Source organism: Dama dama, chromosome 9 (genome assembly GCF_033118175.1).
Source record: "Dama dama isolate Ldn47 chromosome 9, ASM3311817v1, whole genome shotgun sequence".
Taxonomy (NCBI): Eukaryota; Metazoa; Chordata; class Mammalia; order Artiodactyla; family Cervidae; genus Dama; species Dama dama.
In genome coordinates, this window is record NC_083689.1 from 9,324,492 (window position 1) to 9,351,459 (window position 26,968).

The 26,968-nt window shown below is 47.8% G+C and overlaps 1 long non-coding RNA gene across 1 annotated transcript in view; it reads left to right on the plus strand.

The window, feature by feature from the left end:
* The first annotated feature begins 1,728 nt into the window (after positions 1 to 1,728).
* The window catches only part of LOC133061723 (uncharacterized), a 33,288-nt gene continuing 8,048 nt past the window's right edge, over positions 1,729 to 26,968 (plus strand). The window contains exon 1 of the long non-coding RNA XR_009694025.1: positions 1,729 to 1,939. This is a non-coding gene — a long non-coding RNA (uncharacterized LOC133061723). The remainder of the gene's footprint in view (positions 1,940 to 26,968) is intronic.

A 26,968-nucleotide genomic window follows, 5' to 3' on the forward strand; every position in this document is an offset into this window, starting at 1 on the left:
ACCAGCCTTTATAGTCCCCGGACTTTGTCCGCCCCCGCCTGCCTGGTCCCGCCCGCCGTGGGTGCAAAGTAAACACTCCAGGGACCAAAACTGGGCGGGGCCTTCCGCTGCTTTTCAGAAGGCGGTGCTTTTGATTGGGGGGGGGGGGGGTTGCTCCTAGGTATGCTGGGGAACCCCCCTCAAGGGCCTTCTGAGCCTCAGTATTCTCTACTGTGAAATGAGGTCATCATCCCACCTGGGCTGGTGGGAACAATAATTTTCTCAAAAAAGATTTATTACTTACTATGTGCTAAACCCCATAGCAGGGATTTAAGAGGTGGCTTTCTTCTTTGATGAGATTCCCCCTCTCCTCTCTGCTCAGGTCAAAGGCTGAAGATAGTGAAAAACAAAGAAAAAAGAGGGAAAAAAGGGCCAGAAATAGCCAGAAAGTGCAAACTGGGGCAAATCATTCCTATCCATCCCACCTCTATTCCTTCACCTGGAAAATAAAGATTGAGACTTTCCCTTGAGAGAAGGTCAAACAAGGTGTAAAGGACAGGGCCAGGCACAGAACAGGTGCTTGATAAACTGGGTGTTTTTGCAGTTACTCATCCTCAGCTGGGGAACTCCTATCCATTCCTCAAAACCCTACTCAAAAAGCCCCTCCTCCAGGAAGTCTTCTCTGACATTACTTTTCCAGGCTCAGCAGGATGCTTCCAACCCCATCCCTTCCTCCAGCCCAGCCCTGACCCCACAGCACTGGGAGTGTGTGTACTTGGCCCTGTCTGCTCCAGACTGGCAGCTTCTTGAAGGCTTGGACAGGGACAATGGATCTGGGCCCTGATCCTTTGGCTGGGCCTGAAGAGGAGATGGCAGGGAATTAGGGTGGTGAGGCTTAGGGCAGGGAGGGCTGGTGTCGAGTCTAGCCACTAGATAATGGAGGGGCAGCAGGTACTCTAGGAATACCCTTCCTCCTGGGCCACCCAGACCTTGTTCTACTGCTTGGGACTCCTGGCCCCAGGCATCCTTCCCTGTGCCTGCTCCCAGCTTCCTGGCCTCAGAGAGGGTGGGCAGCTGTTCAAAGCAGACCGTGGGGGTGTGTAAAGTGTGAGAAGGATATGTGCAGGGAAGGGGCTCAAGGACTTATTAGGCGTCACGCAGAAGGGATCCCCATGAAAGAATGGAGTCCAAGTCTCTCCCACACTGGCATACACCCACTTGCTGGGTGAGCCCAGCTATGCCTCCGGCACCCCCTGAGGCTCAGTCCCAGCCTCTATGCAGGGGTTCAGAGAATCCCCTGGCAATGCTCTGGGCTTAATAAACACAAGAGTAAACGCGCTACCATCCTGACTGTGGATGTTTGGGAGGCTGGGTCTTCTGCACCCACATCTTGGCACACAGAATAAGTGCGTGCTCAGGAAAGGGTGCAGGACTGAAGAGACAGGGATGCCCCACAGCCTCCCCACCACCCCCTCCTCCCGACCCCACCCCCTGCAGAGGCCAAACCCTGGAAGCAAGGCAGAACGCTGAGTAATGCTTAACACGGCAGGGGCTATTCAGCCAGGATCATCATGCCCAGGCTTGACTAGGGATGGGGGGGGGGGCGGCGCAGAGGGGGCGCTGTCTGGGATGGCATCACTGCAAGGTAAATAATGGTGAGAAGCCAACATTTACTGGACTCCAGCCTGTGGGCACAGTTCACACGCAGTTCCGTTAATGGATAAAGGAACCAAGCCTCGGAGGACTGGTGTGTGTCTAGGGCTGAAAGGTTGGACTCCACGATGGGCTTGGACTCATCCAGCCTTTGGCTGAGCTATCTGTTACCTGGCATTTCTAGGCTTGTGAGGGGATTCTGAGACTCCTCCATTTGTGACTGGTTTTCCTCTTAGTTTAAAAGCCTTGTGAAGAGTTTGCCCTGATCTTTGATCCAACAATCTGGACGGCTCTTGGCTTCAGAGAGGTGAGTCTGGGTTCACGTTCCCTTCCCTCTTCTCCCTGACTGTGACACGTGCAGCAATGGATTTCAACCTGTTTCCCCATCGGTAAAAGGTGTAAGAGCACCCCCCCCCCCCACACACACACACAGGGTCATGTGTGAGTGGGAATTTTGCACACACTGGGTATCAGTGTGCATGTGTGCATGCTTAGTCACTCAGTCGTGGCCAACTCTTTGCCCCGCCATGGACTGTAGCCCGCCAGGCTTCTCTGTCCATGGAATTTTCCAGTTAGGAATACTGGAGTGGGTTGCCATTTCCTCCTCCAGGGGCTCTTCCCTACATAGGGATTGAACCCACGTCTCCTGCATTGCAGGCAGATTCTTTACTGCTGAGCCTCCAGCGAACGCAGGGATCAACGTGGCCAGGATTCAAATCTCAGCACCTACCACTCACCCCCGACACCCGCCTTGCTGTGTGACCATAGGCAAGTTACTCAGCCTCTCTGTGCATCAGAACCAAGGCAGTGTGTTGGTTGTAGGACAGAGGACAATCGTTATAGAAATCCTCGTATAGTTTTTACCCAGGGCACCCATAGCAGCTGCTGCTGACCTACTCTCAGGTCACACACCAAGACAGAAACCCTGGTGATGTGGGGGCCCCCCTTCCCACTAATGACCCCAGGCTGAGGATGACCTTGGGGGACGCAAGCTTCTCAAAAAGACATGCCGGAAAGCTGATATTTCAATGCTTTACTTGCTTTCTGGGGCATCAAGTTTAGTGTCTCCTGGGGTCCAGCCCCCAGCAAAGTCCGGCAGACCCTTGCCCACCCTGGGGTCCCAGACACGGGGCTTTCAGACAAGGCACTCAATGGGTCTCCCTGGGGTCGGGGAGAAGCCACCCCAAGCCTGCAGGGGCTGGTCTCTCCTTTGGGGACAGGACACAGGGTCACCTCCAGGAGGCAGGGCTCTTCCTGGAGAGAGATTCAGGACAAGATAGAAACCTGAGATGTGGAGGGAGCCCTGGAAACATGCCAGGTACCCCCAAGGCCCAGATGGATCTCCTGTGGCCTCCAGCCGGGTCTTGCGGGCAGAGAGGCCAATTCCCCACCGGCTTTCCCTGGGGCTTCCTCAAAGGGTGCAGGACGCAAAAGCCCCTGGCCCAGGCCCCACCCCTGTGAACGGCTTGGATGAGCCCCACCCAGGGGAGTGGGGAGCCAGGGTCTGGGGGTGTTTCTCTCTTTCCTGTCTGTGTCCCACATGTACTGTGGGGGCAGGCACTTCTGTGGGTCTCTGGGCAGCTGAAGGGGAGGCTTGGGTGAGGAGAGGGAGGAGGGGAAACGGATTTCAAGTTGGGGGAGCAGCTCAGGCTGGACTGGAGCCCCTGGAGGTCTGGGAGCTCCTGAAACTCAGTTACAACCACTGAGCCTCAGATTCCTCATCAGTAAAAATGTCAGTTCATGTCACCCCTGACCGGGCTGTGGGAGCTCTCACAGGGACTAAGTCATGGGACAGGGTCTGTTGGAATGTTTACTTGGCATCCGTTAGAATTAAATGTCAGGAATTCTCTAGCGGTCCAGTGGTTAGGACTCTGCGCCTTCCGATGCCCGGGGCACAGGTTTGATCCCTGGTTGGGGAACTAAGATCCCACAAGCCTTGAGCCAAAAAAAGAAAAGAATTAAGCTTCAAGGCGTGGACCCTGGCCAGTGTCTGCCATTCTGACCTGTGGGCCTAGCATGGACTCAGACCCTTGATTGGCATCATGGCTGTGGTCAGACACGGGGCGGACAGGAATCCCAGTGGGTGACAGGTAGCCTGTCTGGCAGATGCAGCGCCTCAGGGGCCTGGATGCAGCCTCTGGGTGGGCGATGAGCGACCCCCACCTGGCGCTCTAGGGACCCTCAGATTCCTGTTGCAGGAAGGCGGACCCCTTCCGGGGCTGAAAGTGGGCTCTTGTCTAACACTCGGAAATGAACTGTCCGAGGAGACACATGTGCTGACAAAGCAAGAGATTTTATTGGGAAGGGGCGCCCGGGCGGAGATCAGGAGGGTCAGGGAGCCCAGGAGAGCTGCTCCGCCACGTGGCCTGCTGTCTCGGGTTTTATGGTGATGGGATTAGTTTCCGGGTCTTTAGCCAATCATTCTGACTCAGAGTCCTTCCTGGCGGCGCACGCATCACTCAGCAAAGATGGATGCCAGCGAGAAGGACTCTGGGAGGTGGCCGGGCACATGGTGTCTCCTTTTGACCTTTCCCAAACTCTTCCGGTTGGTGGTGGCTTATTAGTTCCGTGCTCCTTACCAGGACCTCCTGTCGAAAAACAACTCCTACAAATGGTTCCCAGGGTGCCTGGCCAGGGGGGGCGGTTTCAGTCCGTGTGCTAAAGCACTCCTGGTAGAGTTGCTGCCACTGCAGACAGAGGAAGCAGGGTCCAGGGAAAGTGGCATTTCTCATGGGCAAGGGGGATGCTGGGCCGGAAGTTCCCTGGGGCAGAGAGACGCAAGCACACAGCAGACTCACGGGTCTGTTGTGTGTCCATTTCCTCCAGCATCCCAAGCTGCATCCTACCTCGGGGCCTTTGCACAAGCTACTTCCTCTACCAGCTACACTCTTGCCCTGAACCTAAGCATGGCTCCTTACATGTCCCTCCAACCTTCCTAAAATAGACACAACCCTATTTTACCTGATTGTCCATCATTTGCCTCCCCCACCAGAGTCACAGCAGGGATTTCTGTCTGCTTGATTGCCACTGTGCCTGGCACACAGTAGGTGCTTAGTTAATACTTGCAGGAATATTGAATGTGTGTCTGATCTTTAGACAGAGAGATTCCAACACTGGCTGTGCCTCCTCCTGGTAGCCAGAATAATTTTTACTGAAGGTCTACTAACTGCCTGGGGTTGAAGATGCAGCAACCAGCTACTGCGCTTTCAGCTGTCTGGGTCTCAGATTCCATAGCTGAGAAATGCAGGGTACCAGACCACACACCTTGGCTTCCCAGGCGGCGCTAGTGGTAAAGAACGTGACTGCCAATCCAGGAGGCATAAGAGACGTGGGTTCAGTCCCTGAGTTGGGAAGACCCTTTGGAGGAGGGCATGGCAATTCACTCCAGTATTCTTGCCTGGAGAATCCCATGGATGGGGGAGCGCAGCGGGCTACAGTCCATGGGGTCACAAAGAGTCGGACACGACTGAAGCGACTTAGCACACACGCAGACCACACAGGTCGCCTAGTTTCCAGAAGCCATGGACCACTTTCCTCTCCCAGAGTGGTCTGGATCTTGGAGATAAGTGTGGGGTGGGGCTGTGGGTCTAGGGCCCTCAGAGTCCTCACTAGGCTCAGAGAGGATGGGGTTTGCTTGGAGTCACACAACACAGGTGAGGTTAGAGAGGGGTGAGAGCACTTTCTGAGGTGTGACATCCCCTCCCCTCACCAGGCCGCTCACACACACGCGTGCATGCACACACACACACAGACATGCACGCGCGCACACACACACACAAACACACAGGAAGTCCTTCCAGATCCTGGTGTAGCCCATATCGCCTTCCACCCCCCTGGAGCCTCACTGGAATGCAAGGAATTTAGGGGAAATTGTGAGGGCTCCTGCTGCTGGCAGCTTCAGTGGTCTTTGACACGCGATTGCTTCAAATCCAGAGCTAGTCTGGGCAAGCTGTGCCCACCCCCTGCCCCCCACAAGCTTACCCAGATCCCTGCTCCTGAATTCCCTCCTCCCCACAGCCGAGGGCTAGGAACTGCGCCCTCCTGGAGACTCTGCCTTTGTGTTCTTTGGGTGCTGTGCCTCTTCAGGAGAGTCACTGGGCTTTCTGGGCCTCAGTATCCCCATCTGTGATCCCAGGAGGGGTTACTACAATCCTAGAGTGGCCGAGTCCCACCCTGTCTGGACACAAAGGCAACTGCTAATTCCCCCGTCAGTCCCAAAGATGAGCGGGGTGTTCCCGCAGGGTTTGCAGGTGGGGAAACTGAGGCTGAGTGGCAGCTCTGGGTCTCTATGACACAGAACCACTGGTCAGATGCAGGGGCTTCCCAGGGGGATCTCAGCACTTCCGCTTGGGCTTTAGCCTGAGGTCTGGGTTCGTCTTTTTGAGTTCCCCTTCATTCGCAGCCTAGTCAGCAGATCTTTGTAGGATCTCTGCAGCTCCTGGAATCTGGGGATGTCTGGACTGGATGGCACTTCTGAGGGTCCTGGGGAAACCAGAAGGCCCTCCTCAGTCAGTGTTGGGTGCACCCCAGCCATCACCCCAAGAGCATCAGCAGCATCAGAGAGCAGGTTGGTGATAAGCCCAGGCATGTCTGTGCTTGGCGTGCTCTGAGCCAGAACTGACACCTTTGGACCTCCTGCATGTCTGAGCGTATCCACTCTGGCCTGCCCGGTGTCTTCTGCTTGCCCTTGTGTGAAGAATAAATACTCAAGAGGTCCAAGTTGGGCCTGGTACCAGGGATGTGCTTCTGGGGAAGCTGAGGCACCACTCAGAGCCTCAGTATCTTCCTTCATTAACTGAGAACATCATTCCAGTCTGATGGGCTTGGGAAAGAATGATTTCGTCAAAAAGCAAAATAAAAAGCCAACTTTACACTCTGCTAAGTTCCATAACAGGAGTTTAAGAGGTGGCTTTCTTCACCCATGGGATTTCCCCTCCCTTCCCTCTGGTTAGGATCAAAGCCTGAAGATGTTAAAAAAAAAAACAGGAAGCAGAGGGAAAGTGACCAGAAAGAGCCAGAAAGGATAACCTGGAGTAAGTCATACTTCTCTGTCACACCTCTGTTTCTTCACCTGGAAAATAAAGATTGAGACTTTCACTTGAGAGAAGATCAAATGTGGTATAAAGGACAGGGTCAGGCACATAGCAGGTACTTAATAGACTGGCTATTTTTGCAGTTACTCATCCTCAGCTGGGGAACTCCTATCCATTCCTCAAAACCCTACGCAAAAAGCCCCTCCCACCTCTCATAATGTTTCCAGGCTCAGCAGTGTGCTTCCAACCCCATCTCTTTCTCCAGCCCAGCCCTGACCCCACAGCACTGGGAGTGTGTGAGCTTTGCCCTGTCTGCTCCAGACTGGGAGAGTCTTGAAGGCTTAGGGATGAAGCTCCTTTGGTTTTTTGTTTTAACTTTTTGTTTTGTATTGGGGCAAAGCAGGTTCACAATGTCGTGGATTCACAATGTCGTGGATTCACAATGTCGTGATAGGCAGACAACAAAGGGACTCAGCCATACATATTACATGTGTCCATTCTCCCCCTAACTCCCCTCCCATCCAGGCTGCCACATAACATTGTTCAGAGTTCCCTGTGCTATAGGGTAGGATCTTGTTGGTTATCCATTTTATTTAAAAACTTTAAGACAAAAGTTTTTATTTTGTATTAGAGTATAGCCAGTTAGCAAAGTTGTGATAATTTATCCATTTTAAATATAGCAGTGTGTACATCTCGATCCCAAGCCCCCTAAGTCTGTGAGTCTGTTTCTTTTTTTTTTTTTTAATGTTTTATTTTTTGGCCACACCATGGCTATAACGTGGCATCTTAGGCATGTGGGATCTTAGTTCCCCAGCCGGGGATTGAACCCTGGCCTCCTGTATTGGAAGTGCAGAGTCTCAACCAATAGACCACCAGAGAAGTGCCTGCGAGTCTGTTCCTGTTTTATAAATAAGTCAGATGAAGCTACTTTGGACCCTAATCCTTTGGCTGAGACTGAAGAGGAAGTAGCAGAGAATTGGGGTGCTGGCGCCTGGGGCAGGGAAGGCTGGTATCAGGTCCAGCAACCAGAGGATGGAGGGGTGGAGGGTGCCCCAGGAGCATCCTTTCCCAAGTGGTACCCGGTCTGTGCTCTGCTGCTCAGAACTCCTGGCCCCAGGCATCCACCCCTGCGCCTGCATCCAGCTTCCGGGCTTCACAGAGAACGGGCAGCTTGGGAGACAGACTGTGGGAGCGTGTAAAGTGTGATGGGGCGTGTGCAGGTTAGAGCTACAAGGCGGGGGCACAGCAAGGCTCCCACTGGAGGAACGACATCCAGGCCTTCCCCACCTACGGCTGTGCAAACCCCACCAAATCTCAGGCTCTGTTTGGTCTTTACCTCTGATTGCGTGCAGTGGGATTGCACCACGGCAGGGGGCAGTGGGGGAGGATTGAGGCTCTCCCTGTGATGCCCCAGGAGCTCAGCACATGCTCCGTAAGACATCTGTCTGCTCACGTCACCATCACGTCCATGTGACTGCAGCTGTTTAGGAAACTGGGCCAGTCTTCTTCCCATACAACTCATTCCCTTTCTAGGGATAAGGAAACCAAGGCTCTGGGGGAAGTAAGGCGGGTATGTCAGGGACAATTCCACTGTGGGATCATGCACGTGTCCACACAGGCCATGACTTCATCCAAGTCCACACAGGTCAAGACTTCATCTGAGGCTTGTCAGAATGCCTGGGTTCCCTGGGAACCCAGAGCTTGCAAGCCTGGGAGGAATTTTTGGGAAGTCGTCTCTGCTCCCCTCCCTACCTCTTCTGGGAAACTTTCACAGGACTTCTCCTGCCTCCCAGGTATGCGCCTCCCCAGAAAATTAACAGGAAATTCGCCTTTTAAAATGAACAATTGAGTGACTTTTAGTACATTCACAATGCTGTACCACCATCCTGTAGTTCTGAAAGATCCCCTTCACGGCAAGAGGAGACCCCACCCCTGTTAGCAGTCACTCCCCATCCTCCCTCCCCTAGCCCCGGCAACCCCTTTCTTTCTATCTGTAGAGCTATAGAAAGACATCTGTCTTTCTATCTATAGAGCTTTCTATCTCTATGGATTTACCTGTTCTGGACATTTCACATTAAACATTCTTTTCCCACGTGAACAGTTTTCTGATGCCAGCTGGGTGCCTTCTAATTCAACTCAATTAGGGTTTCCTGGTGGCTCAGACTGTAAAGAATCTGCCTGCAATGTGGGAGAGCTGGGTTTGATCTCTGGGTCAGGAAGATCCCCTCGAGAAGGGAATGGCCACCCACTGCAGTATTCTTGCCTGGGAGAATCTCACTGGAAAGAGGAGCCTGGCCGGCTACAGTCCATGGGGTCGTAAAGAGTCAGACACCACTGTTTCACTTTACTTCATGTCACTGTCCACTCAGAGATAGGGCTTCCCTTCTGGATCAGTGGAAAAGAAACCGCCTGCCAAGAGATGCAGATTCGATCCTTAGGTCAGGAAGATCCCCTGGAGAAGGAAATGGCAACCCACTCCAGTATTCTTGCCTGGGAAATCCCATGGACAGAGGAGTCTGGCGGGCTACAGTCCATGGGGTGGCCAAAGGGTTGGACACGACTTGGTGACTAAACAGCAACAACCCAGAGATAACATCGGACCCCACAGCTTACGGGCTCAGTCCCGCAGACTGCCCTCCATCACCACCTGTCTTCAGATGCCCGTCAGGAGTCCAAATTGTCACCTGTACTTCTGATCAAATGAAGTACAGGTGAACTCAAGGAACCCATTTACTCACTAGACCACAGGTTTATTACAGAGGATATTAAAGGAAATGGATCAACTGGCAGATGGAAGAGTTGCATAGACCAAGGTATGTAGGAAGGGCATGGGTTTCTCTGCCCTCCCCAGGCGCACTACTCTCCCAGGACCTCATCAACCCAGAATCTCTCCAAAGCCCATCTTCTGGAGCTGTATGGAGGCTTCATTCCACAGGCACAGCTGATTAAGTCATTGGTTGTTGGTGACTGAAATCTATCTCTAGCCCCTCTCCCATCCCTGAAACTGGCAGGAGGGGGTGGAGCTGAATGTCCCAACCCTCTGATCACAGAGCAACCCTCTGGTTGCTCTCAGCAACCAACCCCCACCCTTGGGTGTTTCCCCAAAGTCACCTCTGTGTCAGAAGACACCTTTGTCTCATCACAGAAAATGCCAAGGGTTTTAGGAGTTCAATGTCAGAAGTAGGGTAGACCACAGATATCATAAGTCACATCGTGCTGGGCTGTCCTTGGCGGCTCGGGGTGTCCGACTCTGCGACCCCAGGGACTGTGGCCCACCAGGCTCCTCTGTCCGTGGGATTCTCCAGGCAAGAATACTGGAGCGCATTGCCATGCCCTCCTCCAGGGGGTCTTCCTGACCCAGGAATCTAACTGGGGTCTCCCGCATTGCAGGTGAATTCTTTACCAACTGAGTTACCAGAGAAGCCCATAAGTCACAATATACACATATAAATGGAATCACACAGCATGTGACCTTTTGAATCCGGCTTCTTTCACTCAGCGTGTTTTCACGGTTCATCTCTGTTGGACCGTCTATCTGTGCTTCATTCCTTTTTATGACTGAATAATATTCCAGGGTGTGAAGACACCATGCTTTGTCCATCAGTTCATCCACTGATGGTCATTTGGGCTGTTTCCACCTTTTGAACTACTGTTGAGTAGTGCTTCCTTGAGCATCCATACGTGAAGATTTGAGGATCTGTTTCTAATTCTCGTGAGGTTGTACCCAGAAATGGAATCACTGGCTCATATAGTCATTCTATGTTTAACTTTCTGAGCCATGACCAGAATGTTTTCTATAGCCCTCTGTCTTTTATTATTACTTATTTTTTAGTATTTTTATTTACTGCACTGTGCCAGGTGTTAGTCCCCTGACCAAGGATTGAACCCAGGCCCCCTGAACTGGGAGCATGGAGTCTTAGCCACTGGGTCATCACAGAAGCTTCCGTATGCCTTTTATTTTTAAACATTTATCAAGATATAAGCTATGGAAAGAAAAAAGGACTAACCTAACTGTTCAGCCTGATGACAGTTCACATAACCATTTCCCAAAATGAGTTTCCCGAACATTCCCAGCTTCACCACTCTCCCTACCTCCTACAACAACTGCGCCCGCCTCTGTTACCCTGGGTGAGTTTTCCCATTTTCTAACTTGATATGAACAGAACCAGCCAGTACGTCCTCTCTTCTGTCTCGTGACTTTCACTCAATACCATGTCTGTGAACGGCTGTGTTCTTCATTTGTCGTGTGGCTCATTATTTCTCCTTGCTGTATAGTATTCCACTGGGCATGTCCAGGAGTGGAGCTGATGACTCATGAGTGGGTGTCTGCCACTTTACGAGCAGGACAGTAATTAGTTCCCTTAATTCCTGGAAATTCTCAAGGGGACACAGCCCATGGGTGGTCCCCCGGGACAGGAAGAGGGAACATTAGCTCCCTGGTGTTTCCACTTTGTCAAATTCTGGAATGCTGGCAACCAGGCCAATTTGGCTCCCCTTCACAGCATCTTTAGCCGATGACCTCACAGCCTGTCCCCTTGGCCAAGCTGGGAGGAGCGGTGGGGCAGACTGCAGACAGCCAGCCAGTGATGAGCACTGTAATCTTCACTGGCAGCTTCCGTGGGTTCCGGAGGCCAGGCCGGGGCAGCGGTATAAACAGGGCACGGTGACCGGTCATGCTGCTCCCTCCACTTGGCTTAGCTCCCAACCGCCTAGAATTTTCCCCTCTACCTACTGTTGGCCATAGACACCTTCATCAAACAGACTCCCCACACAAGAAACAACCTAAACCCGATTGTTTGTTTCTCATGATGTAATGATCTCATGATGTCTCATGAGGCAGACAGGGTCACGACACGAAATCTGGAAGAGGTGAAAAAGCAGGTTATTTAAAAATCTCTGAGTTCAACAGGCAAGGATAGTCACCGGCGAACCACTGTAAACATACCTCCAGGTCAACACGTGTATGTGTCATCGAGGGGAACCCATGGGCAGCCTGGGTTCACATCCTGGCTTAGTCCTTGAAATGCCAAGCAGATTTGGGAACCTCGGTTCCTCTCCAAACTTCGGTTTCTCAGTGCAACCTGCTTCTCTGTGTTACCCCCTTACAGGGTAGTGCTGGTTAGATTGGTTGGCGCGTAATCCCAATGTTTTAGAAGTAACAGCTCACTATTTTGGGTAGTTGGCCAATCAATAATGTCTCAGCTTCAGCCAGAGTTGGGTTCAGACAAGCCTGGGTAAGTTTGCTTACAAAGAATGGCCCCTCACTGGCAAACTCCTCTTTATCTCTTCAGCCCCAGCGTTGATGCCCGTCTTCCCATAAGTCTTCCATGTTCTCTACCCTGGGTCCCTCAGGCTAAGGGGCCTCCGTCTGGCTCCATTCTGACCGCACGGAGCCGGGGTGTCCGAGTCTGGCTCTGCGTCCTGCCGGCCCAGGGCTTTCTCAAGGACCACATCCTTCGGTCACTGTTAGTGCCCTGTGGCTGCCATAACCAGTCGCTATAAACTGTGCGGCTTAGAAGTAACAGGAATCTATTCTCTCACAGTTCTGGAGGCCAGAAGTTTGAAACTAAGGTGTCAGCAGGGCCGTGCTCCCTCCAGAGGCTCTAGGACAGGAAGCTTCCTTGTCTCTTTCAGCTTCCGGGGCTCCAGGCATTTCTTGGCTGGTGGCTCCATCACTTCAGTCTCTGCCTCTGATTTCCCATGGCCTTCCCTTCTCCTCCATCTTTCCTCTTTTCTTTTTAAAGTAACTTTATCTATTTTTATTTGCCTATTTTTATTTTTGGTTGTGCTGGGTCTTCAAAGGCTTTCTCTGGTTGCGGCGAGTGGGGGCTACTTTTCGTTGTGGTCACGGACTTCTCATTGCGGTGGTTTCTCTTGTTGCCGAGCACAGGCTCTAGGTGTGTGGACTTCAGGAGTTGCAGCATGCGGGCTTAGTAGTATGTTACATGGGCTCAGCTGTTCCTCTGCTTGTGGGATTCTCCTGAACCCGGGGTTGACCCCATGTCCCCTGCATTGGCAGGCAGACTCTTGCCCACAGCACCACCAGGGAAGTCCCTTGTATTCTTTTTTAAAAAACATGTATTTACTTATTTGGCTATGCCAGGTCTTTAGATTTGGTATGTGAACTCTTAGTTTCAGCATTTGGAAGCTACTTGCCTGAGCAGTGATCGGACCTGCACCCCCCTGCACCCCGAGTTCGGAGTCTTAGCCACTGGGCCATTAGGAAAGTCCTCTCTCCTCTTTTCTAAGGACAATCTGTCAGTATATTCAGGGCCCAGTGTAAATACAGAACAAAACAACCTCATTTCAAGATCTTTAATGTAACTACATCTGTAAAGACCTTTTTTTTTTTTTCTCAAATAAGGTCACATTCACAGGGACTGAGGTTAGGTATGGATCTTCAAATAGGTGTGGTGCAGAGAAGAGCCACGAACCCCCAAGAGATATCGCCGCAGGGAGTGGCGGTGACGTGTGGGGACACCCAGATCTGCAGCAGAGTGTGGAGCAAAGAAAGAAACACCAGGTGAAAAGTTTTCGAACGCCTACTGTTGCCAGAGCGCGCTCAGGTCAGTTCACTCTCCACGCAACATGGTGGCATTGAAGGGAAGTACGACATTTATTGCAGGGCGCTGAGCAAGGGAGGGGAAGACAAGCCTCCAAACCCCTGCACCTTGGACCTTGAGTTAGGAGTTTTGTTTTGTTTTGTTTTGTTTTTTTTTAAGGGGGAGAACAAGGAGGCTGAAATTGATCATCTTGTGGCGTTGTTGTGGCTTTTTAAAAAATTTAGATATTTTGTTGGTGAGTGTGGGTTTCTCTTTAGTTGCAGTGCGGGGGGCTTGGCTGCCCTGCGGTATGTAGGATCTGAGTTCCCTCTTCAGGCATCGAATCCACATCCTCTGCGTTGCAAGGAGGTTTCTCAACCACTGGGCCGCCAGGGAAGTCCCGCTATGACATATCTTCCTTTCTTTTATTATTCATTGATTTTTGTGTGCTCAGTCGCTCACTTGTGTCGGACCCTTTGCCACCCCATGGGCTGTATCCTGCCAGGCTCCTCTGTCCATGGAATTTTCCAAGCAGGAGTACTGGAGTGCGTTGTCCATTCCTATGCCAGTGGTCCTGCCAACTCAGGAAGCAAACCTGCGTCTCGCATGTCTCCTGCATTGGCAGGTGGACTCTTTGCCCCTGTGCCACCTGGGAGGCCCCATTTGTGTCATTTTATTTCTGGTTGCCCTGGGTCTTTGTGGCTGTGCCCGGGCTTTGTCTAGTTGCAGAGAGTGGGGGTGACCCTCTCGTGGTGGAGCGCAGACTCTAGGCAGGCAGGCTTCAGTAGCCACAGCTTGTGAACGCAGTAGTTACGGTGTACGGGTTTAGTTGCTTCGAGGCATGTGGAATCTTCCTGGACCAGGGATCAAACCCGTGTCCCCTGCGTTGGCAGGCAGATTCTTATCCACTGTATCACTAGGGAAGTTCCGCTATGACATTTCTTAATCATAGCTCCAAGCATCAGATGTCTCTGGTTTACGAATTTCCGGCCAGGTGCTCCATGCCTCCAGGATCTGTGAGTTCATGTTGCCCTGGAGAAACAACCTGAGTTTGTACATTAGCGATATTATCTCCAACGATCACTTTGGTACATTAATGCTGTTATCGACATCAGCAATTGTAATCATCTGACTGGTTGATCAGTATTCAGTTAGCACAAGATTGAGGTCACACGGGACAAGAAAGGGAATAAAGTTTGGGACAGATGAATTAACCATAAACTTGGTAAGGGAACTCTTTTGGGGGGCTCAGTCCAGCAGGTAAGACACAATTCTTGTAAGATCTGATAAGGTGGATGTAGTGTCTTCATCTCAAGGGTGACAGATTGAGGCCAGAGAGACGGTTGTGCCAAGGTTAGAAGTCAGTGAAGCTGGGCTTGGAGCCCCAGGCAGTCAGCTTACTGGAGCCTTTAAAACAGGGAATACGGCTGCCCTCGGGGATTGAGCATGCGCTGTGGGGATGGGGACGGAGACGAATTTGCCCTCCTGCCTTCCGAGTTACTGGCTGAGACCCCCTGTAATAAAAATAGACTGGCAAGAGAGAAACACACAGAAGTTTGGCATGTGTACTTCAGAGGGAAATGAGTAAAGCTCCCCCAAAGTGCCTAAGCCACTCCCTTAAATGCCATCTTTCAGTTCAGTTCAGTCATTCAGTTGTGTCTGACTCTTTGCGACCCCATGGACTGCAGCACACCAGGCTTCCCTGTCCATCACCAACTCCCAGAGCTTGCTCAAACTCATGTCCATCGAGTGGGTGATGCCATCCAACCATCTCATCCTCTGTCATCCCCTTCTCCTCCTGCCTTCAATCTTTCCCAGCATCAGGGTCTTTTCCAATGTGTCAGTTCTTTGCATCAGCTGGCCTAGGTATTGGAGTTTCAGTTTCAGCATCAGTCCTTCCAATCAGTCAGGACTGATTTCCTTTAGGATTGACTGGTTTGATCTCCTTGCAGTCCCAGGACTCTCTAGAGTTTTTACCTAAAGACAAAAGAAGGGTGTTGGCTACCATATATAAAATAGATAACTAAGGAGAACCTATAGTATAGCACAGGGGGAAAAAACATAAGAAGGTATTGTTGAGTCCTGGCCCAGGGCCACAGGTGTGAGGCCTTGCATCCAGGCCTCAGAAGCGGAGCCCAGAACCAAAGTCACCTTTGAAGCTGACTGAACCCCTTTGTAACTATTGTCAAAAGTCCCTGACGATCACTAACAAGCTTCCTGACTCCCAGTTAAGTGAAGATGGCCACTCTAGCAAACACCCTATAGCGTCCCGACCAATCATCTAATGCCAACCATCTGGCAGGGATTTTCTTTGTCTTGAGGCTATAAAAATTGGCTGTTAACCCACGAAAATTGTTGATTCTCCCTGGTCAGGAGGTCGGCACTACACCCCCAGTGCCCACTTTATCTCTGTTCCTTGTTCTTAATAAACTCACTCCCTGCTGAAATGCTCTGTGTCTGGAAATTCTTCTCCAACCTGCGCTTGGACTACCTCAACAGGTATGATCTGTTTGCGGGACATATATTAAGTTAACCTTAAAGATGCATTCCAATATATAGGGTGTGTGTGTGTTCAGTCGTGTCCATCTCTTTGCGACCCCAGGGACTGTAGCCCACCAGGCTCCTCTGTCCATGAGATTCTCCAGGCAAGAATACTGGAGTGGGTGGGCATTTCCTCCTCCAGGGGATCTTCCCGACCCAGGGATGGAACCCGAGTCTCTTGTGTTTCCTACTTTGCAGGCAAATTCCTTACCACTGTGCCACCTGAGACTGATTCCACTTGTGGGAAGTACCTAGAATACTCAAATTCATAGAGTCAGAAAGTACATTGGTGGATGCCAGGGACTGGCGGGTGGAGAAGGGGAGTTAGTGTTTAACGGGAACAGAATTTCAGTTTAAGAAGGTAAAAATTTCAGGCGACAGATGATGGTGAGAGTTGGACAACAATGTGAATGTATCTAGTGCCGCTGAGCTATATGGTTAAAATAGTACGTTTTATGTGACTTTTATCAAAATAAAAACACATTTTTTTCTTTCTTTTTAAAAAAAAGAGTGTTGGTGGGGGCTATTGGGGCCAATTCTGGGAAGTGACCAGGAAAAGCAGAGTAAACAAGGATTTGTTCTGCAGTTTTTTTTTGATTTTGTGTGTGTGCGTTGAGTCTAATTTTTTTTTTTTTTTTTAACTGCGTCGTGCGACTTGCAGGATCTCAGTTCCCCAACCAGGGACTGAGCCTGGGCCCCCTGCAGTGAAAGTGTGGAGTCCTAGCCCCTGGACCTTCAGGTTCTAATTCATGCTTTCTCCGTGCAGAAGGTTCTCCAGTCATTTAGAGCCATGCTTCTCCTCCAGGTACACAAAGGGACCCACACCTACAGATGGAGATTTCCTTTATAAATGGAAATGGAAATGGCTCTTACAAAAGCATAACTTCTACTCAGTTTTCGGAGCTTCTCCAGTATCTGCAGTTTTTCCAAAGAATCCTTATGCTGAAGAGGCATCTTCTGCTGCCTTCAGACGGGACTGAAACACTGGTGATGTCAGGCATGAAATAGGCTTGCAGTACCTGGGCGCTTTGGGAGGAACGCAGCTGCGGGAAGTGAGATCCAAGTCCGAATCCTGATTCTGCCGGTCCCTGGCCGGGTGACCTTGAGCAGGTGGCGTGGCCGCTCTGGCCACTCTCCCTTCAATGTCCTGAGCCCTGGACTGGCCGCAGCTGTGAGGATCCACAGGTCTTTCTCCTTGTGCTTGCTGGGGAGGTGTTTTAAAGGAACACATCTGCTCATTTATCCATTCACTCCTTCATTTGTTCATTCCACAAATATTTCTTTCACCTCTATTATGTGCCTGGACTCATTTCAAGTAGCAAAAGAAAGTCTCTAGACATGGGAGAAGGAGAGGAAAGGGTGATCCTGGCAGGGGAACACAGCATGTTCAAAGGCCCTGAGGTCAGACAGGCAACGCCAAGCACCAGGCTGGCAAAGGAACTTGAAAGTTGACCCAGGCCCAAGAGGCCATTCACAGCAAGCAGGCCTGGTTCAAACCCCAGTTTGACTTCTCCTTGGCTCTGTGACCTGGGCAAGCAAGCACTTCACATCCTGTAATCTTTTGCTTTTCAAAGGTAGTTTTCCTCACCTGGAGAGGTTGGTTTTTTTTAAGCCCTTCATAGTCAAGGTAAGTTTAAAAAAATCTGTGAGTATGTGAATGCACCCCCAAAAGTGCCCAATTGATGGCCAGGGTCATGTGAACAAAGTCATGGTTAATAAGCAATGTATTATTGATAATATTAATTATTAATTATATTAGTTAATAACTATAGTAATATCAATAATGAACCATAATGGAAAAGAATTTTTTTAATTACATTATTGATATTAATTGGAAAAGGAAATGGCAACCCACTCCAGTATTCTTGCCTGGAGAATCCCATGGATGGAGGAGCCTGGTGGGCTACAGTCCGCGGGGTCGCAAAGAGTCGGACACGACTGAGCGACTTCACTATCACTATCACTATTGATATTAATATTGAATATCATTCTCTATGCTATACAATAGGACCTTGGTTTTTGTTTTTTTTTTTTTTTTTTTTTGGCTGCATTGTAAGGTAGGTGGGATTTTAGTTCCTGGACCAGGGATTGAATTCATGTCCCCTCCAGTGGAAGCTCAACATTCAGAAAACTAGGATCATGGCATCACTTCATGACAAATAGATGGGGAAACAGTGGCTGACTTTATTTTTGGGGGGCTCCAAAATCACTGCAGATGGTGATTGCAGCAATGAAATTAAAAGACGCTTACTCTTTGGAAGGAAAGTTATGACCAACCTAGATAGCAGAGATGTTACTTTGCCAACAAATGTTCGTCTAGTCAAGGCTATGGTTTTTCCAGTAGTCATATATGGATGTGAGAGTTGGACTATAAAGAAAGCTGAGCGCTGAAGAATTGATGCTTTTGAACTGTGGTGTTGGAGAAGACTCTTGAGAGTCCCTTGGACTGCAAGAAGATCCAACCAATCCATCCTAAAGGAAATCAGTCCTGGGTGTTCATTGGAAGGACTGAATTTGAAGCTGAAACTCCAATACTTTGCCCCCTGATGCGGAAAGCTGACTCATTTGAAAGGACCCTGATGCTGGGAAAGATTGAAGGTGGGAGGAGAAGGGGATGACAGAGGATGAGATGGTTGGATGGCATCACTGACGCAATGGACATGGGTTTGGGTGGACTCCGGGAGTTGGTGATGGACAGGGAGGCCTGGCGTGCTGTGGTTCATGGGGTCGCAGAGTTGGACACAACTGAGCAACTGAACTGAACGGTGGAAGCACCAAGTCTTAACCACTGGACCTCCAGGGAAGTTTCAATAGGACCTTGTCTTTAAAAAATTTTTTTAATTGTGGTAAAATACACACAGCGGCTTCCCAGTGGTAAAGAACCTGCCTGCCAATGCAGGAGATGCAAGAGATAAGGGTTCAATCCCTGGATCAGGAAGATCCTCTAAAGTAAGAAATGGAAACTCACTCCAGTATTCTTGCCGGGAAAATTCCATGACAGAGGAGTCTGGTGGAACCCACAGTCCATGGGGTTGCACAGGGTCCAACGTAACTGAGTGACTGACCACACACACACAAAATACACACACCTTGAAGTGTATCATTTTAACCATTTAAACATGTGCACCTTAGTGGCATTTAGTACCTTCTCAGTGTGGTGTAACCATCACCATTATCTATTTCCAGAACCTTTCTATCAGCACAAAAAGGAAACCATGTCCCCATTAGTTGTCACTCCTCATGATGCTCCCCCAGCCCTTGGCAACCACTGAACCAGCCTTAGACACCAGAGAGATAAGAGAAGCAGATGAAAAGCAGGGATTCTCAAGTTTGTCTGCCAAGCAACACAGAGGGGAACAGCTTGCTGAAACCCCTCTGGCTGTAAACTGCTTTCACTGATTAAGCTTGCTTTAGTTCTTTTTTCCCCTTTCACTCTTTTCTTCCTCTCTTTGACTGCCTAGCTTCCCCAGTGTCACGTAGCCCAGTTGTTTTACAGGAACTTGGAGTCAGCGCTTGTCCAACTAAGGCTGATGGGGCCCACTGACCCTAAAACTGGGCCCGTGTAGGTGTTGGATGAATGACCTTTTGATGTCAGAGGGTCAGAAAAGTCCACCCTCGGGTCATGCTAAGTGCCTCCACGTTTGAACACGCGGAAGCATGTAACCCGTATACACCTGTGCAGAACACCAATTACGTCACCTTTTCTCCTACCTCCAAACCTTTCCCCATGCCCAAGACCACGCTGCTTATCCTGTAACTATCCCAGCCCCCTCACCTTGTTCTTTCGTCTCCTCGCTTGACTGCCTGGTGAATAAATTTTTTCTCTGCTGCAAACTTCAGAATTTAAGCATTTGGCTTGCTGCGTGCCAGGCAAATGGACCCAGTTCTGTAACACTGGGATCAACATGCGTGTACAAGTTTCTGTTTGAACACCTGTCTTCAGTTCTCTTGGGAATGTACCAAAGCATGGAATTGTTGGGTCGTGTAGTAATTTTATGTTTAACTTGTTGAGAAATCACCAAGCCTTCTCTTGTTAGTTTTATTTTTCATTATGAAATATTCCAGGCATACAGAAAGGTATCAATAATAAAATAACAAATACCCATGTACCTGGTGCCCTGATGAAAAAACATTCCCAAGACTGTTGAAGCCACTGTACACCCCTACCACTCATCAAGCCCTTGTCTAAAATTGGGATTTGATCATCCCCATATATATATGTATATATATACACCAGCATGCTCAGTTGCTTAGTCATGTCTGACTTTTTTGTGACCCCATGAACTCCAGGCTCTTCTGTCCATGGAATTCTCCTGGCAAGAATATGGGAGTGGGTTGCCACTTCCTTCTCCAGGGGATCTTCCCGACCCAGGGATGGAACCCATGTCTTCTGAGATCCAGCACTGGCAGATGGGTTCCGTATCACTGAGCCACCTGGGAATTCTCGTGTACATATGGGTGTATACATATTATGTATCTATGTGTGTATATGTGTGTGTTACATTGCTTCAGTCTCATCTGACTTTTTGCAACTCTATGGACTGTAGCCCACCAGGCTCCTCTGTCCACAGAATTTCCAGGCAAGAAAACTGGAGTGGATTGCCATGCCCTCCTCCAGGAGATTTTCCCAACCCAGGGTTTGAACCTGAGTTTCTTATGTGTCCTGCATTGGCAGGTGGATTCTTTATCACTAGCGCCACCTGGGAAGCCTATATATATACATATATATATACACATACATACATACGGTAAGTGTTTTTACATCTTTATCAGCAAAATGGTGCAGCGAAGAGATGGGAATACCAGACCACCTTACCTACCTCCTGAGAAACCTATATGCAGTCAAGAAGCAACAATTAGAACCAGACATGAAAGAGCAGACTGGTTCAAAATTGGGAAAGGAGTACATCAAAGGCTGTATATTGTTACCCTGCTTATTCAACTTATATGCAGTGTATATCATGACAAATGCTGGACTAGTTGAAGTATAAGGTCGAGTCAAGATTGCTGGGAGAAATATCAACAACCTCAGAAATGCAGCTGACACCACCCTTATGGCAGAAAGCAAAGAGGAACTAAAGAGCCTCTTGATAAAAGGTTAAAGAGTAACATGAAAAAGCTGGCTTAAAAACTCAATATTCAAAAAACAAAGATCATGGCATCCGGTCCCATCACTTCATGACAAATAGTTGGGGAAACAATGGAAACAGTGACTGTTTTCTTGGGTTCCAGAATCAATGCAGATGGTAACTGCAGTCATGAAATTAAAAGATGCTTGCTCCTGAAAGAAAAGCTATGACCAACCTAGACAGCATATTAAAAAGCAGAGATATCACTTTGCTGACAAAGGTCCATGTAGTCAAAGTTATGACTTTTCCAGTAGTCACGTGTGGATGTGAGAGTTGGACCATAAAGAAAGCTGAATGCCAAAGAATTGATGTTTTTGAAATGTGGTGTTGGAGGAGACTCTTGAGAGTCCCTTGGACAGCAAGGAGGGAGATCAAACCAGTCAATCCTAAAGGAAATCAACACTGCATATTCATTGGAAGGACTGATGCTGAAGCTGAAACTCCAGTACTTTGGCCACTTGTTGCGAAGAACTAACTCACTGGAAAAGACCCTGATGCTAGGAAAGATTGAAGGCAGGAGGAGAAGGGGACGACAGAGGATGAGATGGTTGGATGGCATCACCGGCTCAATGGACATGAGTTTGAGCAAACTCTGGGAGTTGGTGAAGGACAGGGAGGCCTGGTGTGCTGCAGTCCATGGGGTCACACAGAACCGGACATGACTGAGAGACTAAACATACACACTGGGATGATTCCACTTGCCACAGGGTAACTAAGTCCGAGCACTGCAACTTCTGAGCCCATGCTTCTAGAGCCCACGCTCTGTAACGGGAGAAGCCACCACAATGAGAAGCCTGCGCAGTATAGCTAGAGGAAGTCCTGTGCAGCAACGAAGACCCAGTGCAGCCTAAATATTGTATGAACAAAATGAGATTACCAATTGTTCAGTCATGAAGGCGTGTCTGACTCTTTGCACCCCCATGCACAGCAGCAAACCAGGCTTCCCTGTCCTTCACTCTCTCCTAGAGTTTGCTAAAATTCATGTCTATTGAGTTAATGATACCATCCAACCATCTCATCCTCTGCCTCCTCTTTCTCCTCCTGCCCTCAATCTTTCCAAACATCAGGGTCTTTTTTCCAATGAAGAGATCACCTTTTGCATCAGGTGGCCAAAGTATTGGAGTTTCAGCTTCAGCATCAGTTCTTCCAATGAGTATTCAGGATTGATTTCCTTTAGGATTGACTTTTTTGATCGCCTTGCTGTCCTTTTGAAAGTCTTCTCTGACACCACAGTTTGAAAGCATCAGTTCTTTGGTGCTCAGTCTTCTTTATGGTCCAATTCTCACATTGCTACATCACTGCTTGAAAAACCATGGCTTTGACTATATGGACATTCGATGGCAAAATGATGTCTCTGCTTTTTAATACACTGCCTAGGTTTGTCATGGCTTTTCTTCCAAGAAGCAAGCGTCTTTTAATTTCATGGCTGCAATCACCGTCTACAGTGATTTTGGAGTCCAAGAAAAGTCTGTCACTGTTTCCACTTTTCCTCCATCTATTTGTCATGAAGTGATGGGACTGGATGGCATAATCTTTGTGTTTTAATGTTGAGTTTCAAGCCAGCTTTGTCACTCTCCTCTTTCACCCTCATCAAGTGACTCTTTAGTTCCTCTTCACTTTCTGCCATTAGAATGGTATCATGTGCATGTTTACGGTTGTTGATGTTTTTCCTGGCAATCTTGAATTCAGCTTGTGATTCATCTAGCCCAGCACTTTGCATGATGTACTTTGCATATAAGTTAAATAAACAGGGTGACAATATATAGCCTTGATGTACTCTTTTTCCAATTTTGAACCAGTCTGCTGTTCCGTGTCCAGTTTTAACTGTTGCTTCTTGACCTGCATATAGGTTTATCAGGAGACAGGTAAAGTGGTCTGGTATTCCTATCTGTTTAAGAATTTTCCACAGTCTGTTGTGATCCACACAGTCAAAACCTTTAGAGTAGTCAATGAAACAGAAGTAGAAGTTTTTCTGGAATCCCCTTGCATTTTCTATGATCCAGTGGATGTTGGCAATTTGATCTCTGGTTCCTCTGCCTTTTCAAAATCCAGCTTGAACATCTGGAAGTTCTTGGCTCTTGTATTACTGAAGCATAGAGCTTGAAGGATTTTAAGCATTATCTTGCTAGCATGTGAAATGAGTGCAATTATATGGTAGTTGCGTTGTGTTTCTTTGGGATTGAAATGAAAACTGACCTTTTCTAGTCCAGTGGCCATTGCTGAGTTTTCCAAATTTGCCGACATATTGAGTGCAGCACTTTGACAGTACCATCTTTTAAGATTTTAAATCAGGAATTCCATCACCTCCAGTAGCTTTGTTCATAGTGATGCTTTCTAAGGTCCACTTGACTTTCACTCCAGAATTTCTAGCTCCAGGTGTGTGACCATACCATTATAGTTATCTGGGTTTTTAAGATCTTTTTTTGTATTGTTCTTCTGTGTATTCTTGCCACCTCCTCTTAATCTTTTCAGCTTCTGTTAGGCCCTTGCCATTTCTGTCCTTTATTGTGCCCATATTTGCAAGAAATATTCCCTTGATTTTCTTGAAGAAATCTCTAGTCTTTCCTATTCTACTGTTTTCCTCCATTTCTTCACTTTGTTCAATTAAGAAGGCTTTTTTTTTTTTTAATCTCTCCTTGCTATTCTCTGGATCTCTGCATTTAGTTGGATGGGTACATCTTTCCCTTTCTCCTTTGCTTTTTGCTTCTCTTCTTTTCTCAGCTATTTGTAAGATCTCTTCAGACAACCACTTTACCTTCTTGCATTTCTTTGGGATGGTTTTGGTCACTGCCTCTTGTACGATATTATGAACCTCCATTCATAGTTCTTCAGGTACTCTGGTCTACCAGATCTTATCTCTTGATTCATCACCTCCACTGTATAATCATAAGGGATTTGATTTAGGTCATACCTGAATGTCCTAGTGGTTTTCCCCCACTTTCTTCAATTTAAGCCTGAGTTTTCCAATAAGGAGCTCATGATCTCAGCTCCAGGTCTTGCCCCACTAATGCCAAAGAAGTTGAAGTTCAACAGTTCTAAGAAGACCTACAAGACCTTCTAGAACTAACACACACACACACAAAAGATATCCTTTTCATCATAGGGAATTGGAATGCAAAAGTAGCAAGTCAAGAGACACCTGGAGTAACAGGCAAGTTTGGCCTTGGAGTAACAAATGAAGCAGGGCAAAGGCTAACAGAGTTTTGTCAAGAGAACACAATGGTCACAGCAAACACCCTCTTCCAACAACACAAGAGATGAACTCCACACATGGACATCACCAGATGTCATCATACTGAGGTCATCAATAAAGAGATACAAATTATGAAAAGAAACCAAACAGAAATTCTGAATCTGAAAAGTACAATGACTGAAATGAGAAATTCACTAGAGGCATTCAGTGGAAGATTTGAGCAGATAGAAGACAGAATCAGCAAATCTGATTGAAATGGTCGAGTTGAAGATCAATGATCAATTGAAGAGCAGAAATAAAAAGAATGAGGAAAGGTGAACTGAGTCTAAAAGACCTGTAGGACACCATCAAGAGGACCGACATATACAGTATGGGAGTTTCAGGGGGAGGAGAGAGGGGAAAGTCAGAGGGAATATCTGAAGAAATAACAGCCCAAACTTCCCAGATTTGACGAAAGATACAAAACCACCCTGGTGAGCTTCCCTGGCAGCTCACTGGTAAAGAATCCTCCTGCCAGTGCAGGAGATGTAAGAGAGCAGGTTCAACCTCTGGGTTGGAAAGATCCCCTGGAGAAGGCAATGGCAACCTACTCCAGTGTTCTTGCCTGGGAAAGAGGAGCCTGGCAGGCTACAGTCCATGAGGTCACAAACGAGTTGGACACAATTTATTGACTAAACAACAACAACAAATCTACACATCTCAGAGGCTCAATGAACTCCGAGTAGAATATACGCAAACAGACCCACACTGAGACATATTGTAATCAAACTGTTGAAAGCCAAAGAGAAAAATGAACTTTGAAAGTAGCAAAAGAAAGCTACTTATCGAGTACAAGGGATCCTCTATAAGATCAAAAGCAATTTCTTATCAGAAACCCTAGAGTCCAGAAGGCAGTGAGATGACATATTCAAACTACTGAAAGAAAAACTGTTGACCAAGAATTCTATATCCAGCAAAACTGTTTCTCAAAAACAAGGGAGAGGGAATTCCCTTGTCGTCCAGTGGCTAAGACTTGGTGCTTTCACCGCCAGGGCCTGGGTTCAATTCCTAGTCAGGAAACTAATATTCTGCAAGCTGTGTGGCAAGGCCAAAAAATAAGAAAGAAAGAAATAAAAGGGAGAAATCAAGACATTCTCGGGTAAGCAAAAATCGAGGGAGTTTGTTACCATTATATCTGCAATGCAAAAAATGCTAAAAGGAGTCTGGCTGGTTGAAAGTTATCCTATGGAGAAGGAAATGGCAACCCACTCCAGTATTCTTGCCTGGAGAATCCCATGGACGGAGGAGCCTGGTGGGCTACAGTCCACGGGGTCACAAAGAGTCGGATATGACTGATCGACTTCACTTTCACTTTCACTTTCAACCCTCAGCTGAGAAGACTTTCAGCTCTTGTGTTTGCTATTGATTGTTTTCTTGAGTTCTCAAAGACCTGTGACCATATTTTTTTTAAGTTGCCTGTTTTCTAATTGCATCACTTTACACACTGTTGTCTAATAATATGTGGTATTTAGAATGCCTTCTTAATTATTTTGAGCAGCCATTGCCTGTATTTTCTTAGCACCTCCTTGGTTTTCTTACGTGAACTCATCTGACAGAGAAATGCAGCTTTTTTCTTTGCCCTCTCTGCATACTGGACCGTCTGAGTCAGTGTTCTAACTCATCCCTGATGGTCTCTGAGCTACTGTTCTACCAGACTCAGTAGTTATGTGCTTCAGGAATTTTTCGGTAGGATTGGTCCTATTAGGAGACTCTTGGTGTCACCTTTGTTATCTTAAAAGCTGGTCCCTTCGCTGAGGCTCTTAATTTTTTGAAAACTTGATTCTATTTCAGCTGAAAATTGGCAAGGCTATTTAAAAAATTGAGGGAAGCCATTTAAGAAATTGAAAAGAAATCGCAAACAACATTGGGTAGTTGTGACTTTCAGTTCTGTATCAGTTGAATTTTTGTGCTCTTTTCTCTGTGTACGTGGTGGTTCTATTTTTCCCCAAAAAAACTTTATATTAAAAAAAAAAAAAAAAAGAAAGTTATCCTAAATAGTAACTCAAAGCTGTTACTCAATCTAAGAATTGAGGGGAGAAGTAAATAGTTCTATTATAATAGTTGGAGACTTCAAAGCCCTACTTTTAATAATGGATAGAACATCTACACAGAAGATTAAAGATATGAGGGTTGACCAACCCTCTAACTAGCCCAAATGGACATCTACAGAAAGAACACTCCTTCAACAGCACACGCATATCCCTATCAAATGCATCCAGAACATGCTCCAGTCAGACCAGTTATTCAGCAAAAAAGCAACTCTCAATACATTTTTGGGCATTTAAAAATTTATTTTTATTGAAGTACAGTTGATAGAAAATATATGTTGCAGGTGTACTCAATAATTTTTAAAAGACTGAAATCATTGCCAACAGCAATGGAATAAAACTAGAAGTCAATAACAGAAGGAAAGGTGGCATGTTCACAAACATGTGGATATGAAACCACATACTATTCAAAAAACAATGTATTAAAGAAGAAATCATGAAAGAAATTGGAAAATACTTAAGGATGAATGAAAACAAAAACACCACATGCTAACGAACCCAACTTGGGTCCACTCACCCTCACGCGGTGAAGTCAATCTATTGACACCTGGTTGTAGTGAAGGAAAATGCAGCATTTATTGCAGTATACCAAGCTAGTATTCAAAACACCGGAGCTCTCTGATAGCTTTCAGTGAAAGGTTTTTAAGGACAAGGTGAGGGAAAGGGATTGTGGGTTTGTGATCTGCTCATGGCTGGTGGTGAGGTGATCAGGAGTTAACACCATCGACCTTCTTGTTCCCACTGTTCTGAGGTCTGTGTCCTTGGTGACATCATAAGATGAACTTCTTCCTCCTGGTAGAGGTTTCTGTAT